The sequence below is a fragment of the Tachypleus tridentatus genome, chromosome 3, assembly GCF_004210375.1.
Source record: "Tachypleus tridentatus isolate NWPU-2018 chromosome 3, ASM421037v1, whole genome shotgun sequence".
In the NCBI taxonomy this organism is placed as follows: domain Eukaryota; kingdom Metazoa; phylum Arthropoda; class Merostomata; order Xiphosura; family Limulidae; genus Tachypleus; species Tachypleus tridentatus.
Genome location: NC_134827.1, coordinates 64462546 through 64479774, shown reverse-complemented (window position 1 = coordinate 64479774; position 17229 = coordinate 64462546). Strand labels below are relative to the sequence as shown.

The 17229-nt window shown below is 36.8% G+C and overlaps 1 long non-coding RNA gene across 1 annotated transcript in view; it reads left to right on the top strand.

The window, feature by feature from the left end:
* Nucleotides 1-10359, top strand: part of LOC143247000 (uncharacterized) — a 256411-nt gene extending 246052 nt beyond the window's left edge. Inside the window, exon 3 of the long non-coding RNA XR_013026304.1 lies at nucleotides 9982-10359. This is a non-coding gene — a long non-coding RNA (uncharacterized LOC143247000). The remainder of the gene's footprint in view (nucleotides 1-9981) is intronic.
* Nucleotides 10360-17229: the final 6870 nt, after the last annotated feature.

Here is a 17229-nt window from a genome sequence, read left to right as displayed (position 1 = left end):
TCTTGGGCTACTCTTTTTACCAACGAGTAGTGGGATTGACCGTCACATTATAACGCCCCCACGGCTGAAAGGGCGAGCATGTTTTATGCGACCGGGATTCGAACTCGCGACCCTCGGATTACGAGTCGAACGCCTTAACACGCTTGGCTATGCGAGGCCCAGAGTGTCAGTAAATGGTGTTTCGAATAATGTTAGTAATGGATAATTAACGAAATAATTACGGTTATTATCACCAGGTGGTATTCTATGTTGTATTAGTGTAAGATAAGATAAGATAAAGTTCTACGCTATAGTATCACAATTCACCATTCTTCATTACACAAAAGAAATATATCGAGTGGTATAGGTTATTCTTTACGAGAGACACGAAGAGAGAAAATTGTTATTATTGTCGAATACTGTTCTGAACTGTAATGACCTGTCTTTCATTATATGTTCTTATATGAAACCAAGAAATGTTCTATTTATTGGTAATGGCTATTAGTCGTATTTCTGGGACAATTTTAGGACCTCTAAGCTGAAGAACTGACGAATTTTTCTTTATAAAACTTGGACAACTGACACGTTTTTGTATATGGATTTTGAACAACTGGCACGTTTTTGTATATGAATATTTGACAATTAACACGTTTTTATATGAAACTTGGACAACTGACACGTTTTTTATATGAAACTTGAACAACTGACACGTTTTTGTATGTGAATTTTGAAAAACTGACACGTTTTTGTAAATGAAAATAACATTTTTCTTCGACACGTTTCTAACCATTGACTCAAATTCAGATACTAAGGTCTTGAATACAAAGATTCTTTTTGATAAAGACAGCAGTAAAGATAAATTTCACATTTTATGATAACTTTGACTATTGGCTAAGTTACAGAACCAAAAGGATTACATAGTCTTAACTTATGAGTTTGTTTTGTGAATTTCATGCAAAACTACACGAGGGCTATCAGCGCTAGTCGTCCCTAATTTAGCAGTGTAAGACTAGAAGGAAGGCAGCTAGTCATCACCATCCATCGCCAGCTATGAAGCTACTCTTTTACCAACAAATAGTGGGACTGACCGTCACATTATAACGCTTCCACGGGTTGAAAGGGCGAGAATGTTTGGTGAGACGGGGATTCGAGCCCACAACTCTCAGATTACGAATTCAGTGCCTTAACCACCTGGCCGTGGCAGGCCCTCAAGGTAGGAGTCACAAAAACACACATGCTTAAAACACGTTACTTGATTAAGTCACAAGTGCTTAACAACCTGCTTAAGTCAACAACCTGCTTAAAACATTATGCATTAAAATGTATTTTTTATCATAAATTATTTGTGAACACAAAACTACACAATGGTCTAATTGTGGTGTGCCAACTACGGGTATCTAAACCCGATTTTTACGTCATAAGCCTAGAGACTTACCACTCACAGGGCTTTATCAGACTATAGTAATTTTCTCGATATACTAAAAACTTTAACTACTTTCATCAACCATTTCTCATCGTGGTTTAAAGTGGAATAAGAGATAATATGAATCATTCGTAATTACTGGTAGTGCTGGTAACTGGGAAACACGCCGTGGACTTGATTTCTGGATCGAAAGAATTTTAAAGTCCGAAAAAAAAACATTTTTCTTTCATTCATCTAAACAATGTACCAATTTCTTGTGTGTTCTTTCAAGCGTTTGTAAGTCCTTTCCTCATATTAGTCCTTGAAATTCCATAAGGTTCAGCAACGAACTCCGTAAGATGATAAATTATACAGGGGGTGGTCCATCAAATATTCAGCTTTCAAAGATTTATTATCTTTTAGATAACTTTTACTATCGAATAGTGGGATTGACCGTTACGCTATAACACCCCGACAGCTGAATGGGCGAGCATATATAGTGTGACGGGGATTCAAACCCGAGACCGGTAAATTGTGAATCGATGACCCTAAGGACCTGGTATTATTGAACAAAATAACAATAGAAGCAAGAACAAGCCACATAAAGTACAGAAAGTTGTGTAAGTTATTTTACTCTTTAGGGGACTTGAAAACCTCTGATAAAATGTGATATATATATGTATTCTTTGGGCAAGCTGGACTAGATCCACCACTTGGATTGAACCCCGAATTCTACATTGTATGACCTCAAGCTTAATAGCGGGTTAAAGTAGGGTTCAGACAATATCAGACATGTATTCATTTACTTCGCGGTTAAAAACAAACACGTTTATTTTGAGGCGAACATAATTTCGTGTGTAATAAAGTATGTGTATTTGACAGGATGTATGCGAAAGTGTTTAGTAAAAACAATGTGCTGGTTAAGTAAGTTAAAGATGTAATTATTTTCAAACTCATTACAAAGATCTCGAGTTCGAGTACTGTTTTCGTGTTTCTCTGTGTTCGCTCTTTTACAAAAGTGACATTTAAATTTAACCAATTTACATGTGGATTCTAGAAAATTTTACATTTTTAGCCATTTCTGGGTCCCCCGCTAGTACAGCGGTATGTCTTCGGATTTACAACGCTAAAATCAGGGGTTCGATTTCCCTCGGTGGGCTGAGAAGATAGCTCGATGTGGCTTTGCTGTTAGAAAAACACACACACACACTCCATTTCTGCGGTATCCCACAGTGTCATCCTTGGTTATATTAACTCTCAAATTACCAGTTTGTTTATATACTATTTACCTCCGGCAGGAGTCGCATATTGTGTTGAATAATATTATGTTTTTGCTTGTTGCAAAAACGTGTTTAAAGAACTAACCAAAAGCAATTATGAGAATATCTTGAGTTTGAAACACGTGCAACACCTCAAAAATGTTTAGTGGATACGCAGTATTGATTGTTTTATATTTCATGTGAAGTCCACCGCTAGTACAGCGGTAAGTGTACGGATTTACAACGCTAAAATCAGGGGTTCGATTCCTCTCAGTGCACTCAGCAGATGGCCTGATGTGGCTTTGCTATAAGACTTACACACGTATTTCTTGTATGACTCCTATGCTATTAGAGCAAAATAGTAAACCCCCAGACAGTTTTCTCTCGTAATGACTAATGATGAAATGTCTTTGCGATATACTTACTACAATTTCTTGCCATGGTTATAGAAATAGGAAAAAGTTTAAAAATATTTCTAATGTTTGGAAAATCGGATTGTTTGTTTAATTTCGCACAAAGCTACTCGAGGGCTATCTGCGCTATCCGTCCCTAATTTAGCAGTGTAAGACTAAAGGGAAGGCAGCTAGTCATCACCACCCACCACCAATCTTTATGATACCCTTTTACCAAGTAGAATTGACAATCACATTATAACGTCCCCACGTCTGAAGAGGCGAGCATGCTTGGAGTGATGGGGATTCGAACCCGCGACCCTCAAATTTATAAGTCGAGTGCCTTAACCACCTGGTCATGCTGGGCCACAAATAACTTTGCGAAAGTAGTTGGTACAGCTTTTTGAACAAATTTAAAATCGAACGTTATTTTTACACATTAATTACTTGTTTGCTTCTCGTGTTTATTTAAACGTTTCGCGCAAAATTTCACGCAGTTCATGTGCACACAGCTGTTCCTTATTTTATTTCTAATAGGCTACATCACCCTCCGCCAACATTTCCGTTACTCCTGTTTCACTAAAGAGTTGGATTTCACTGTCTCTTTTTTATATCGCACCCACGTCTCCAAAGTGGGGATTGTGTTTTTGCGAAATAGAACGCAACCCAATTGTCCGTACCCAGTGAATGATGAATTAAAAACCAAATTAGATAGAACGAATAGTAATTACTTTTACAATAGCATCTGACAATGCCAGAATATCCCAGTGTACGTTTAGTTTTAAAACCCGCAAATGTTTATATCAGAAGCTTGGGTTTTGTGTGTTTGTTTTCATTTTTCAGAGCAAAGCCACATTGTGCTATCTGTTATGTCTGATGTAGTAAATTGAACCCCGAATTTTAGCGTTGTGAATCGGTTAACTTACCGCTGTTTTACCAGAATATTAAGACCAAGGTACTCTATTAGTGGTACGTACTCCAGGCTCTCTAGAAACAATCTATAGGCTCCAACATTTAATTTTATTTATTCAGAATCCAGTTGTAAACCAACACCGAACATCCACAGGCAGCCTTCATTTAATGACTCACGGACACAGATAGCCAAGGAGAATCTAGACCAATAACACAAACCTGAGTTCTATATAAAGAACATACCCCACCCTGTTCGTCCAATCAATCCTTTTGAACTCACGATAAGATGTTTTTCAAAAATCAAATTTGTTTGGGCCCTGTCATGGCCGGGTGGTTAAGACACTCGACTCGTAATATGATGGTCGCGGATTCGAAACCCCGTCGCACCAAACATGCTCGCCCTTTCAGCCGTGTGGGCGTAATAATGTGACCATCAATCCCACCATTTACCTTTAAGACCTTTACGAATACGAACCAGAAATTATTTAAAAAATCGTTATGAATGACTTGAGCAACAAATACAATAAACGTATTTCCAGCAAGCAGAAACTAAAGTGAAAGGCCCGGCATAGCCAGGTGGGTTAAGGCGTACGACTTGTAATCTGAGGGTCGCGAGTTCGAATCCCGGTCGCATCAAACATGCTCGCCCTTTCAGCCGTGGGGGCGTTATAATGTGACGGTCAATCTCACTATTCATGGTAAAAGAGTAGTTCAAGAGTTGGCGGTGGGTGGTGATGACTAGCTGCCTTCCTTCTAGTCTTACACTGCTAAATTAGGGACGGCTAGCGCAGATAGCCCCTTAGTAGCTTTGTGCGAAATTCAAAAACAAAACAAACAAAAGTTTCTGTTTCGCACTTAAAATGTTTCGAACGAATGTTCAGTAATTCCACAAAATGTTGAACAAGATGTTTATATATATTTATGAACGTTGTAATGAATGATATACTTATGACAGCAAACAACGCTAAGATCAGGGGTTCGATTTCCCTCGGTGGACTCAGCAGATATCCCAATGGGGCTTTGCTATAAGAAAAACACACACAAAGAACTTCATAACGTAAAGATGTCTGCTTCCTTGAGCTGTCTGAGTTTCTTCTCTCTGGGAATGCTAATGCTAATATAAATCAACGAACGGTGACGGTGCGATACTAAACTACCGTGAATAATTGGCTACTTTAGCCGTAGTGGATTAGGACCGCGGATCTGATGTGTCAGACTCCAGCTGCGACTCCAAACGAAATGTTTTGATCTCGCAGCGTCCAAAACTTTCATTCACTCCAAGTATACCGTGGCAAGTCAGTCACTGTCGATTTGAATAATCCTTCCATGTTCTCGAGTGACGACGGCTCCATCGAGTTGCGCTGTGTCCACCACAGGGGGTCGCTAGTGGACAATAATTACTTCGTTTGCAAGCGCTCAGGGATCAAGTCTTCATTGGTCTTTGATGCTGAGGGATGACTTGTCGGTTAATGATCACTGGAGACAGACGTAATTGAGTATTTAATATCTCTCGCCGGGATTAAGGACCGCGTGAACTATAGACAAGAAAAATGGTGTTTATTCACTTAAGCGAAGAAAATTAAAAGAAGGCTGTAACAAGGATAAGTGAGCTTAAGCTAAATTGTTTTCGGATTATGCTTTTGTCGTCAGCCAATAGAGTGAAGCGTTAGTTGAAAGTCAGAAGTGTTGGAAGAATCCTAGGCGTAAAATTATGCTAATAATTTATAAAACAAACCGTTAAATTTAAAATACTGGAAAGAAGCAGTCTGAATTTTGAAATATAGAATATTAGTGTGATATCCAGGATTATTTACCGATTGCGCATTCCACTTTATTTGAAAACCTAATAAATGAAAGAATCGAAAGGTAACACCAACCACTGCCATCTCGTGTCATTCATTGATAAAAAACTGTCATCCCAGAAATACGGGACTTATATCGGCACGTGCATTTGATATACGTAGAAGCCACAGCAATGCAAATAGTTCTATCGTATTTTGAGTCTTTTACTCATTCTAAACGTTTGGGTCGACAACGCTTTAAGTTTAATATTATTGTTCCATACGTTTGGGTCGACAACGCTTTTTGCTCAATATTATTGTTCTATACGTTTGGGTCAACAACGCTTTAAGCTTAATATTATTGTTCTGTACGTTTGGGTCGACAACGCTTTTTTAAAGATTTTGATATTATTGTTCTGTACGTTTGGATCGACAACGCTTTAAGTTTAATATGATTGTTCTATACGTTTGGGTCGACAACGCTTTAAGTTTAATATTATTGTTCTATACGTTTGGGTCGACAACGCTTTTTGCTCAATATTATTGTTCTATACGTTTGGGTCAACAACGCTTTAAGCTTAATATTATTGTTCTGTACGTTTGGGTCGACAACGCTTTAAGTTTAATATTATTGTTCTATATGTTTGGGTCGACAACGCTTTTTCAAAGATTTTGATATTATTGTTCTGTACGTTTGGGTCGACAACGCTTTTTTAAAGATTTTGATATTATTGTTCTGTACGTTTGGGTCGACAACGCTTTAAGTTTAATATTATTGTTCTGTACGTTTGGGTCGACAACGCTTTAAGTTTAATATTATTGTTCTGTACGTTTGGGTCGACAATGCTTTAAGTTTAATATTATTGTTCTGTACATTTGGGTCGACAACGCTTTAAGCTTAATATTGTTCTGTACATTTGGGTCGACAACGCTTTTTTAAAGATTTTGATATCATTGTTCTGTACGTTTGGGTCGACAACGCTTTAAGTTTAATATTATTGTTCTGTATGTTTGGGTCGACAACGCTTTTTTAAAGATTTTGATATTATTTTTCTGTATGTTTGGGTCGACAACGCTTTAAATTTAATATTATTGTTCTGTACATTTGGGTCTACAACGCTTTAAGTTTAGTATTATTGTTCTGTACGTTTGGATCGACAACGCTTTAAGTTTAGTATTATTGTTCTATACATTTGGGTCTACAACGCTTTAAGTTTAGTATTATTGTTCTATACATTTGGGTCGACAATGCTTTAAGCTTGATATTATTGTTCTATACGTTTGGGTCGACAACGCTTTAAGCTTAATATTATTGTTCTGTACGTTTGGGTCGACAACGCTTTAAGTTTAATATTATTGTTCTGTATGTTTGAGTCGACAACGCTTTTTTAAAAATTTTGATATTATTGTTCTGTATGTTTGGGTCGACAACGCTTTAAATTTAATATTATTGTTCTGTACATTTGGGTCGACAACGCTTTAAGCTTAATATTGTTCTGTACATTTGGGTCGACAACGCTTTTTTAAAAATTTTGATATTATTGTTCTGTATGTTTGGGTCGACAACGCTTTAAATTTAATATTATTGTTCTGTACATTTGGGTCGACAACGCTTTAAGCTTGATATTATTGTTCTATATGTTTCGGTCGACAACGCTTTAAGTATAATATTATTGTTCTATACATTTGGGTCTACAACGCTTTAAGTTTAGTATTATTGTTCTATACATTTGGGTCTACAACGCTTTAAGCTTAATATTATTGTTCTGTACGTTTGGGTCGACAACGCTTTTTTAAAGATTTTGATATTATTGTTCTGTACGTTTGGGTCGACAACGCTTTTTTAAAGATTTTGATATTATTGTTCTGTATGTTTGGGTCAACAACGCTTTAAATTTAATATTATTGTTCTGTACATTTGGGTCGACAACGCTTTAAGCTTAATATTATTGTTCTATATGTTTCGGTCGACAACGCTTTAAGTTTAATATTATTGTTCTATACATTTGGGTCGACAACGCTTTAATCTTGATATTATTGTTCTATATGTTTGGGTCGACAACGCTTTAAATTTAGTATTATTGTTCTACACATTTGGGTCTACAACGCTTTAAGTTTAGTATTATTGTTCTGTACATTTGGGTCTACAACGCTTTAAGTTTAGTATTATTGTTCTATATGTTTGGATCGACAAGTTTCAATTCTGTTATTACTGTTGTTCTCTTCATTTGGCATCTTTAAGTGATACTCTTCACTGTATGTCGATTGAACAGAACAGAGCATCGAATGTGAACACACAGTGAGTACCCGTATCAAACGGTACTGGTATTTTGTATTCATAATAAGGTTCTGTCTCCATAACAACCGAGGTTTAAGGCCAGAATGGTGGAAATAAAAGTGCTTCTCACAAAATGTTACCGATACATCATCACAGCAAAACCTCGATTCTGGGATTAACGAAGGAAGGCGGCCCTCGTGCTGCAGAAAGCTACTAAAAGCGTGGATGGGTCGAAGCAGCTACGCCGAAATGATCGCGTGTTGAATTCTGATGTTACTGAGTGCTAGGCCTGACAGAACAAAGTCTTATCTACGAGCGGGAAACGGATTTCCACCTACTAACTGTAAGCTTCCGAACTCCAAACTAGCGTTTCCATTCCAAAAGAAAGGTTCCCCTCCGTAAAGAGCGTCTTCCGTTTCGGACCGTCTTGATTGATGTATTTCACCACAACTGAAACAGACTGTCTTCCTACACTCGCTTGCCTCCATCACTAGATGGTATAGTTGGATTTCACTAAACGCTATGATTTAAAAGATAATAAATCTTTGAAAGCTGAATATTTGATGGACCACCCCCTGTATAATTTATCATCTTACGGAGTTCGTTGCTGAACCTCATGGAATTTCAAGGACTAATATGAGGAAAGAACATACAAACGCTTGAAAGAACACACAAGAAATTGGTACATTGTTTAGATGAATGAAAGAAAAATGTTTTTTTTTCGGACTTTAAAATTCTTTCGATCCAGAAATCAAGTCCACGGCGTGTTTCCCAGTTACCAGCACTACCAGTAATTACGAATGATTCATATTATCTCTTATTCCACTTTAAACCACGATGAGAAATGGTTGATGAAAGTAGTTAAAGTTTTTAGTATATCGAGGAAATTACAATAGTCTGATAAAGCCCTCTGAGTGGTAAGTCTCTAGGCTTATGACGGATAAAGTCGGGTTTAGGTACCTGTAGTTGGCACACCACAATTAGGCCATTGTGTAGTTTTGTGTTCACAAATAAATTCTGATAAAAATTATATTTTAAGGAAAAATATTTCAAACAGGTTGTTCGTTACTTATTCATGAGTTAACGAAGTAACGTTTTGTTTGTTTCGGATTTCGCGCAAAGCTACTCGAGGGCTATCTGCGCTAACCGTCTCTAATTTAGCAGTATAAGACTAGAGGGAAGGCAGCTAGTCATCACCACCCACCGCCAGCTCTTGGGTTACTTTTTTACCAACGAATAGTGGGATTGATCGTTACATTATAACGCCCACACGGCTGAAAGGGCGAGCAGACATATTTCACAGACGTATATTACATCATTTTGTAAAAAAACGCGAACTGTTTATTAATATATTTTTATGTAATTTTTCGGCCTGACATGGCCAGGTGGTTAAGGCGGGTCAAACGGGAGTCGCGGGTTCGAATCCCCGTCGCACCAAACATGACATGCTTGCCCTTTCAGCCGTGGGGGCGGATAATGTGACGGTCAATCACAGTTGGCGGCGTGTGTTGATGACTAGCTGTCTTTCGTTTGGTCTATCACTGCTAAATTAGGGATGGCTAGCGCAGATAGTCCTCGTGTAGCTTTACGCGACATTCAAAATAAAGAAACCAAAACCTACCTTGAGTGCTGCCATCTACAGACAACGTATTAGTTTAATTATTGAACCAAACTTAAGAAGTATGAATATACATCGTAACGCAGCATTGCCAAACAACATGATTTTTATTTCTGCAAACCTCGTGTTACCTCATAGTGTTTTAACGTTTCGCCATTTAGGAGGGGAAGAAGGCAGAAAATGTTGAGGGAGGCCAATGAATCACAAAGCTAATATAAATCTAAATTAACAAAACTGGTCGTTAAATCAAATCAAACATAATAGTATGTCTGTGTAACTTTTATTTATTAAATCAAAACAAGTTTATTATTTATAAAAGCTGAAAAATAATGTGATTAATAATATGCCTGAGTTTTCCAGGGGACCTGACCCCCTTGGCTACGCCTCTGATGTGACTGTAGGAAAAAAAATAGGTGGCCCTCTACACTTCGGGGGGTTACAAGTATAATTTTATATCCATCAATAAATAATATTTTCAGTGACATAGAGGGGAAACAGCCTCTCCACCGACTACCATCTACAATTCTACAGATTTGTCAGACCAGTATATGCCCTCCGCTTTCGGAGTGTTTTGTTTTAGAAACTGACGAGGGCTGTCTAAGAAACAGTATGGATAAAAAACAACCTATATAGCAGGTGTTTATTCGTAAAATTTTTAATCTTGGACAGTAAAACTAATGAAAAACATGTGTAAATTATGTGTTCGTGTTTTCATAAGATCATGCTATGTTTATTAAACTATGTGTTCGTGTTTTCATAAGATCATGCTATGTTTATTAAACTATGTGTTCGTGTTTTCATAAGAACATGCTATGTTTATATTATGGAATTTCAGTTATTTATTACCTTGTTTAACAAATATTTGAAAAAAAATATATGAAACCCGTATTAACCCTGACCAACCACTTCTATAGCTGCGATAGTTTTCAGCTTTAATAATACACAGTCAGGTTGTCAGGACCCTGACCGACATATGTGTGATAGTTTTTTAATTAACGTTACATGTTCAAGCAACGTTGCAGATGCGAGCGTGTTTTTTTAATCGTGTTAAACGACCAAACACAAAATTCGCGCGAGGTTAATTTTTTTATTTTTTTTTGGAATTTCGCACAAAGCTACTCGAGGGCTATCTGTGCTAGCCGTCCCTAATTTAGCAGTGTAAGACTAGAGGAAAGGCAGCTAGTCATTACCACCCACCGCCAACTCTTGGGCTACTCTTTTACCAACGAAAAGTGGGATTGACCGTCACATTATAACGCCCCCACGGCTGGGAGGGCGAGCATGTTTGGCGCGACGCGGGCGCGAACCCGCGACCCTCGGATTACGAGTCGCGCGCCTTACGCGCTTGGCCATGCCGGGCCACGCGCGAGGTTAAATTTCGCATCAGTTTCCAACACAAGGACGTCTTTACGAACGTTGCTTTCCGTAATGTATACCCTTGTTTGACGTCAACAAGGATAGCTTTATCATGGCTTATCACCGAAATATAAAGACGCCAATATTTAACGTGATATGTCCTCTCACGCGTCGACTTGTCTTCTCACCTTGTTTGGTCTTCGGGTTTACAGCGCTAAAATCAGGGGTTAGATTCTCCTCGGTGGACACAACAGACAGCCCATTGCGGCTTTACTATAATAAAACGTACTCACCTTGTTACGTTAGAGTTAAAGTCACCAGAGACTGAGAAAGCACACTGACCATCGACCGCTTTCCTATACTTAGTAATCCAAACACATAACGACGTATTATCACTAATGAGATAACGTTAACGTTTTACTTTCCGCGAGAACTGGAGAATACGTCGCGGCCACGTGTGCGGCACACTTGCGGCATCGAGAGCTGCGCTGCCGGTCAGAAAACGTTGAATTAACTGAATCGCCTTTAACTTGTATTTGTTATTGGACGTGGTACAAGTTTCACATAAAGTAACTTCAAAGTTAGTGAAATTGATCGAATTACTTGCTGTACAACAAATGAACACTGTTGGGTGTTCCTTATAGATTTTTGGCTGCTGATCACGAAACTCACATCCAAATTTGCCCATCACGTACCGTTTCATAGAAATCTTCAGTTTTGCTACAGTGGAAAAACGATATCTGGACAACTGGAATCCGTCAATGCTTGCTGACTACTGTTGGACACTGTAACGTGATACACCGGACATTGAATACAAACGAAAATCAGGAGCAAAACACTTTTAATTATGTTGAACTTAATAGCGTATTAGAAACATAAACGTAATTAAATACGTTATTGGCGGTAAACAGTTAACTGTCTGTTTCTCAGAGTTCCTACGTGATGAAGCAAAACCAAAACTATATTTGTGCATACCCACCAGGTACCTGTCACAATCAGCAAAAACTTTTCAAAAAAATTGTTGTGCAGTGTTATGTTTAAGATGAAACGTTGGAGTATCAATGGCTGGATAATTAGAGATAGATTCGTCTTGAATATATTTACTGACTGTTATTTAACATTTCATTAAAAGTTACGGCTTTCACAATAAGTTAGATTAGTTTTTTCGAAGAGTTACGACGCTTCGATCACTGGTGCGATCATTACGAAAGACCCAAGTGAGAACTATAAAGAATCAGAGATGTCTTATTAATAGATTCAAACAATTAACAAATAGCCAGCCACATCTGTATATATATATATATATATATGTAAATTGGTCGAAAGTTTGCTAACAAGATATGACGTCATAGTTTTACAATTAACTCCAGATATTCGTTAATGTTTATTCGCTTAGAGACACGTCAGGTTCGTAATCTGAAGGTCACGGGTTCGAATCCCGGTCGCACTAAACACGCTCGCACTTTCAGCCGTGGGGGCGTTATAATGTCATGGTCAATCCCACTATTCGTTAGTAATAGAATAGCCCAAGTGTTTGGAGTGGGTGGTGATGACCAGCTGCCTTCCCGTCTAGTCTTACACTGCTAAATCCAAAAACAAGCAAAGAGTACCCAGTTGTTGAAAATAAAACAGTTAGTCAGTTAATTCGGTAGAAAAACAAAGAAGTTCTATGTGCATTTAAAAACTGTTGTGTCAAAATCCGTGGTTCGATTCCCCGACATTGTGTGATTTTGGGCTGAAACAAACAAAAAAACATTCTTTATTTGTACATACACGATATAAACATTGAAGACTGAGCTCGTTCGTTGAATACATTTCATGATAATACAATATTACGTTTGAGTATAAGTTGAACCTGCTACTTACCAAAGAGCAGTGTTGATCCAGTAACTGGGTAAAACCTAATTCAAGTCACAACTGTTTTATTAAAACTTGAATATTTCACACACACACACACACATTATATTCTATAACAACTTTTATATCCTGTAATTGCATACGTATGACCTTTGTTGTTTCGACCATTCCTGTAAGGTTTGTTAATTTCAAGATTTGTAGTTCGCAACTCGTTGCCATAACAATACAATTCGCGCATCGAGTGATTGTCATATCTTACTTACGATCAGCCAAACAGGTGGCGATGGTTTACCTTTTCATCAGCTACCATCCTTATAGTCCAGGGTTTCGCGACTCCGTGAAGTATTTGAATAGGGGTACGAAGCACCCTAGAAAATATTCTATTTTGTAATATTTATATAAAAAGAACTACAATTGTTTTATACGTCAAATTAGTTTCCACCTAGTTATAATGAAATAAATTAACAATTCTCTATGAGACATCACATCCTCAAATCTTTGTAAATCTGAATGTTCTTTACGAGTATAACATAATACATAGACTTGTTGAGAAACTAAACTAGTAACAATGACATGATACTGAATATAATACACAGACTCGTAGAGAAACTAAACTAGTAACAATGACGTGATACTCAATATAATACACAGACTTGTTGAGAAACTAAAACTAGTAACAATGACGTGATACTCAACATAAAACACAGACTCGTGGAGAAACTAAAACTAGTAACAATGACGTGATACTCAACATAATACACAGACTCGTGGGGGAACTAAAACTAGTAACAATGACGTGATACTCAACATAATACACAGACTCGTGGAGAAATTAAAACTAGTAACAATGACGTGATACTCAATATAATACACAGACTCGTAGAGAAACTAAAACTAGTAACAATGACGTGATACTCAATATAATACACAGACTTGTAGAGAAACTAAAACTAGTAACAATGACGTGATACTCAATATAATACACAGACTTGTTGAGAAACTAAAACTAGTAACAATGACGTGATACTCAATATAATGCCCAGACTCGTGGAGAAACTAAAACTAGTAACAATGACGTGATACTCAATATAATACAGAGACTCGTAGAGAAACTAAACTTGTAACAATGACGTGATACTCAATATAATACACAGACTCGTAGAGAAACTAAAACTAGTAACAATGACGTGATACTCAATATAATACACAGACTCGTGGAGAAACTAAATACGTGATACTCAATATAATACACAGACTCGTAGAGAACCTAAAACTAGTAACAATGACGTGATACTCAATATAATACATAGACTCGTGGAGAAACTAAAACTAGTAACAATGACATGATACTCAGTATAATACACAGACTCGTGGAGAAACTAAAACTAGTAACAGTGACGTGATACTCAATATAATACACAGACTCGTGGAGAAACTAAATACGTGATACTCAATATAATACACAGACTCGTAGAGAACCTAAAACTAGTAACAATGACGTGATACTCAATATAATACACAGACTCGTGGAGAAACTAAAACTAGTAACAATGACGTGATACTCAACATAATACACAGACTTGTAGAGAAACTAAAACTAGTAACAATGACGTGATACTCAACATAATACACAGACTTGTAGAGAAACTAAAACTAGAAACAATGACGTGATACTCAACATAATACACAGACTCGTGGAGAAACTAAAACTAGTAACAGTGACGTCATACTCAATATAATACACAGACTCGTGGAGAAACTAAATACGTGATACTCAATATAATACACAGACTCGTAGAGAACCTAAAACTAGTAACAATGACGTGATACTCAACATAATACACAGACTCGTGGGGAAACTAAAACTAGTAACAATGACGTGATACTCAACATAATACACAGACTCGTGGAGAAATTAAAACTAGTAACAATGACGTGATACTCAATATAATACACAGACTCGTAGAGAAACTAAAACTAGTAACAATGACGTGATACTCAATATAATACACAGACTTGTAGAGAAACTAAAACTAGTAACAATGACGTGATACTCAATATAATACACAGACTTGTTGAGAAACTAAAACTAGTAACAATGACGTGATACTCAATATAATGCCCAGACTCGTGGAGAAACTAAAACTAGTAACAATGACGTGATACTCAATATAATACAGAGACTCGTAGAGAAACTAAACTTGTAACAATGACGTGATACTCAATATAATACACAGACTCGTAGAGAAACTAAAACTAGTAACAATGACGTGATACTCAATATAATACACAGACTCGTGGAGAAACTAAATACGTGATACTCAATATAATACACAGACTCGTAGAGAACCTAAAACTAGTAACAATGACGTGATACTCAATATAATACATGGACTCGTGGAGAAACTAAAACTAGTAACAATGACATGATACTCAGTATAATACACAGACTCGTGGAGAAACTAAAACTAGTAACAGTGACGTGATACTCAATATAATCCACAGACTCGTGGAGAAACTAAATACGTGATACTCAATATAATAGACAGACTCGTAGAGAACCTAAAACTAGTAACAATGACGTGATACTCAATATAATACATAGACTCGTGGAGAAACTAAAACTAGTAACAATGACATGATAATCAGTATAATACACAGACTCGTGGAGAAACTAAAACTAGTAACAGTGACGTGATACTCAATATAATACACAGACTCGTGGAGAAACTAAATACGTGATACTCAATATAATACACAGACTCGTAGAGAACCTAAAACTAGTAACAATGACGTGATACTCAATATAATACACAGACTCGTGGAGAAACTAAAACTAGTAACAATGACGTGATACTCAACATAATACACAGACTTGTAGAGAAACTAAAACTAGTAACAATGACGTGATACTCAACATAATACACAGACTTGTAGAGAAACTAAAACTAGAAACAATGACGTGATACTCAACATAAAACACAGACTCGTGGAGAAACTAAAACTAGTAACAATGACGTGATACTCAACATAATACACAGACTCGTGGGGAAACTAAAACTAGTAACAATGACGTGATACTCAACATAATACACAGACTCGTGGAGAAATTAAAACTAGTAACAATGACGTGATACTCAATATAATACACAGACTCGTAGAGAAACTAAAACTAGTAACAATGACGTGATACTCAACATAATACACTGACTCGTGGAGAAACTAAAACTAGTAACAGTGACGTCATACTCAATATAATACACAGACTCGTGGAGAAACTAAATACGTGATACTCAATATAATACACAGACTCGTAGAGAACCTAAAACTAGTAACAATGACGTGATACTCAATATAATACACAGACTCGTGGAGAAACTAAAACTAGTAACAATGACGTGATACTCAACATAATACACAGACTTGTAGAGAAACTAAAACTAGTAACAATGACGTGATACTCAACATAATACACAGACTCGTAGAGAAACTAAAACTAGAAACAATGACGTGATACTCAACATAAAACACAGACTCGTGGAGAAACTAAAACTAGTAACAATAACGTGATACTCAACATAATACACAGACTCGTGGGGAAACTAAAACTAGTAACAATGACGTGATACTCAACATAATACACAGACTCGTGGAGAAATTAAAACTAGTAACAATGACGTGATACTCAACATAATACACAGACTCGTGGAGAAATTAAAACTAGTAACAATGACGTGATACTCAATATAATACACAGACTCGTAGAGAAACTAAAACTAGTAACAATGACGTGATACTCAATATAATACACAGACTTGTAGAGAAACTAAAACTAGTAACAATGACGTGATACTCAATATAATACACAGACTTGTTGAGAAACTAAAACTAGTAACAATGACGTGATACTCAATATAATGCCCAGACTCGTGGAGAAACTGAAACTAGTAACAATGACGTGATACTCAATATAATACAGAGACTCGTAGAGAAACTAAACTTGTAACAATGACGTGATACTCAATATAATACACAGACTCGTAGAGAAACTAAAACTAGTAACAATGACGTGATACTCAATATAATACACAGACTCGTGGAGAAACTAAATACGTGATACTCAATATAATACACAGACTCGTAGAGAACCTAAAACTAGTAACAATGACGTGATACTCAATATAATACATAGACTCGTGGAGAAACTAAAACTAGTAACAATGACATGATACTCAATATAATACACAGACTCGTGGAGAAACTAAAACTAGTAACAATGACATGATACTCAATATAATACACAGACTCAGGAGAAACTAAATACGTGATACTCAATATAATACACAGACTCGTAGAGAAACTAAAACTAGTAACAATGACGTGATACTCAATATA